Below are 4,430 nucleotides of genomic sequence, written 5' to 3' on the forward strand. Positions count from 1 at the left end.
TTTTCTGGTTCTTCTTTAAACCTTATGTCCAACCATTAACCCTTATATTACATCGAATTCCAAAATTTAATGAAATCTTTTATCATTTCAATTTAATTCCAAGTTACAAATAAATAAAGATCATGGTTTAGTAATAGAATGATTTAACACGAATATTTTAGCCTGTCATTCAGGCTAATATATGAAATATAAATATTAAAAACTGTAAATAAAAACAGAAAATAAAAACAGTAAACTTACATAATTGTAATCAGAAGAAGAAACTTTTATACAAAAGATTGAAGCTTTTATTAAGAAGGGTTGTTTACAAGAGAGGAATAGAGGGGAGAAAACTCGACCGTGTCCTTCTAAGAACACAGAATGGTCCTATAAATAGATGGAAGTGCCGGACATGAAACCCCGGATTCCAACTAAAAATATAAACAGTAAAATGTTTTATTAAAGCAAACAGTAACATGGTTACAGAAATCAAAAAGTAAATAGTGAGATTCCACCAACTTGTGCTTTTCCACCATCTGTCGTGATATGTCACTAAATAATTTGAAATATTAAAGATATCTTAATCATCTTTAATATTATCTTTTAATGGATTTTTGAGATTTTCAAAAATATCATTGATTTGAGAAAATTGAGGAATATCATTCTCTGGATCTTGAGCATCTTGCATATGCATTAGATTAATAAACTGATTTTCACTTTATTCAGATGCCATAGACTTGTCAGATTTTTAATCAGAACATCCAATATTTTTATAGAGATCTTTCTTCATCTCTTCAATGTAGATTTCTACCATTTTCTCTTTGGAGTAAATTTCTGAATATTTTTTAGTCAAGATTTTAAATGGACTCATTGCATCTTTTTCTTTTTCTTGTTGATGCTGTAAATCTTTCTGATATGCAGAAATTTTTTCTTCTATTTGATGAAGAGTTTCGGAGCCATAAAGCTGTCCAGTTGCTGGATCTTCTCTTAAAAGTTTATCCCAAAATTTAGTAGAGCTAACTCTCCATAGGCAAGGGATACCTTCATCAGTATAACCAAATTCTGGCTGCCATCTCCAGATCCATGGGATTCCAAATTCCATAAAGAATAGACATAGAGTCTTTCCATCAATCCAATGTTCAGAAAAGAATTTTTTAATACTTGGTGCAACATTTAACCAAGTATTCATTGGTTTTATAAAAACCTAAGGCAAAATTTTTACTGATGGACCAAAAATCTTCCACCATATAAAGAACCAATTTGGAACGGGATAATGAAAAATATTTTCACAACTTTTCAGAAACCATGTATGTTTCTTTTTCTCATTTTCATAGAATAGAGTTTTATAAAAACTCTCAACATAATCCCAAAAATTAAATTTGAAACTCATTTTATGAGTATCAGAATAGAATTCTTTTTCAATTAATGGAGATATACCTCATTCTTCAAGAGATATTATCTTTTTGATAATAAACTTGGAGAAGTTATAACTTCCTTTTTGCTGGGTATTACTGAAAAAGTGAGTTATATCAACACTTTTTGTGGATAACAGAAGATTTTCATAAAATCCTCTTTGTTTATAAGAACCAAATACATATGATGTATTTGTTAAATATCTCTCCATGATAGTCCACGGAGTCTTCTCCCATTGGATATCCTTTTCTTCTATAAGAAGAATTAATTCACGATGTTTGGTCTCTGTATATAGAGCCGAATCATTATCATCTTCTTTCATGATATTAGCATATGATGCTGAAGATTGAGAATTTGTATTAGATTTCTGCTTCTGTTTCAAAAATTCTTGAAACTCATTGTATAACTCATTATTTTGCTCAGTATTACTGGCTGATGAACTAGATAAGTTCTGGGCTATTAGCCTCTGCTTGCCATGCTGTGCTATTATATTAGGGGGTTTTCCCCTACCACCTCGCCCTCTATAAGAGGACTCTCCTCTACCTCGAGAATACATATCTGTAAAGAAAGACATTAAGATAAATATTCACGAGTTAAGAAATCAGGTAGGTGATTATCTTCACCTTTCTTGTAAATAATTTCAAAATCAAAAGGGACTAAATGAGCCTGCCATCTTGCAAACATTTGCTTAGACACATCATGTTTAAAATCTTTATTAAACATAAATTTTGCAGATTTACAATCAGGTTTTATAATAAACTTTTGATTATCTAAATCATCTTGAAATTTTAAAATACATCTAACAATAGCTAAGATTTCTTTTGCTATTGTAGAATAATTTTTTTGGGCATTATTCCATTTCCCAAAATAAAAACGAATTAGATATTCCTGTTTAGTTTGGGTGTGAGGCCCATTTACTCTAACGACAAATAATGATCAAACAATAATGGTTTGATTTAAAACTGCAGCGGAAAAAGGTTTAAAATACTTTAAAACGGACCTCAGGGCCTAAAAAAATTTCGGCATGACCTTCCCGTAAGTAGGACATCCCGAAAACTCAAGCAGCATTTTATATCAAAATATACTCCAACTAGAGTCATTAAAACAAAACCAAAGTCGACAACCTATAGCCGCACTGGACAGGACTAAACAGAATTTAAAACTTACCAAATACTTGCCAGATCATAAGAATCATAGGGTCGACTCAGAACATCATTCAAACAACCAAATATCACTACAAATACACGGGGCATCTCCTCGGTAAATAAAATACAATACAAGACTGAAACAAACTCAAGACATACATATAGACTAACTGGGAAACTCCACTGACAGAACCAAGCAATCCAACCTCAATCCCGAGCTCCACTGGCGGAACCTCGGCCTGATGCTGCAAAACGACTCGGGAGATCTACCATTGTGCCCAATAGCAACCACAGCAGCCCCCCAGTAAACAACTGAGGTTATGATTCTTGTATGAAACAGTTCAAAAATAACAACAATAATCATAAATCATGCATAATCATATAATAAAATGTAATATGCAATGCATGAAAGGCTCAACGAATAACCGGGATAACAGGAGCCAACAAACGGTACGATAACAACTGGAATAATGCTCGAGCAACAACATAGGGGAGCTACATCGTCATGCAACTAAACCGCCCTGCCAAGTATGCGAGGTATGCCAAGCTGTGTTGAAATAACACCCCTGACTCGGCCTCCATACAGCTGATAAGATATAACAAGATGGCACAACAGAACGAACTAGATAACACAACCCCAGCACTTACCTCAAAAGGCTGCACTAACCACGGGATTGATCAATCACATCTACGGTCTCATGTGTATAGGCCTATCAGCCACACAATGATCCCGAGATAAACAACAGTGCCAGATAACAACAGATATCAACAATGGGCTAACAAGAACGATAGGCTCAACATGAATGTCATAACTGTATGCTCGATGCTAAATGCCAATAATATGTCATAATAATAAACATAGATCAAAACGAAGACATTTAACAATTTACAACAGTCAACAAGTCATAAACACGATCCATGTAACACATAATGACAATTAAACATAATTTATGTTTTACCGTCATATGTTATCAAGCTGTAACATACCTATACCGATTGATAACGACANAAGTTGTTATTACTTCTGATTGTATATTCGGAGTCTATGAAGTATAGGCTACACGTTGATATAAAATTTTCGTAATTTGACGGATGTTGTAAAATAGCCTTTTATTTGATGTTAAATTAATTAGTGTGTATTTGATTGTAGTATTGTGAATTCAATACACTAGAATATTAAATTGATGAACGATAAAAATTTATAATCGAGTTTTATATTTTGTTGAATTAATTGTTGTTGGGCTATTTGATGTTATATAATATTGAGGTTGTTATGATTGTATTGATACGGTGATAATGGTCTGATAGTTGTTGTTGAATTATTTAGATACAACATAAGCCTCGGGATCAAAGAAATAGCCAGATTTTATATGTACTCGATTTTCAGGTACGTGTTGACGTACGAGCATATGTTGTTATTGTTTAGTATTGATGAATACTATTGCGTTGAACGATGATAAATCACTGGTATTGGGTGATTTGATATTATATCTGTTGTTGTTTATTATCGTTGATATTGTTGGTTGTCGTTTATTGGGAGACGTTACGTTTATGTTGTTCGTTCGACGATATTGCTGTCGCCGGTGTTGGGGTGCGACGTATCGTTGATGTTATTCGTTCAACGATATTGTTGTCACCGGAGTAGGGGTGCCACGTATCGTTGATGTTATTCGTTCGACGATATTGCTGTCGCCGGTGTTGGGGTGCGACGTATCGTCGATGTTGTTGTTGCAGTAGTATGGGAGTGATGACGTTGATATCGTTGGTGGTTTGATTGTCCAGAGACAGCAAAGGGAGTATTTCTGTTATCATTCCAGTTATATTTTATATTGTTGATAATATAACTGTTATGTATTACGATGATGATTGTTGTGTATGCTCACCCTTTGGGGG

Source organism: Primulina huaijiensis, chromosome 15 (assembly GCF_012295235.1).
Source record: "Primulina huaijiensis isolate GDHJ02 chromosome 15, ASM1229523v2, whole genome shotgun sequence".
NCBI lineage: Eukaryota > Viridiplantae > Streptophyta > Magnoliopsida > Lamiales > Gesneriaceae > Primulina > Primulina huaijiensis.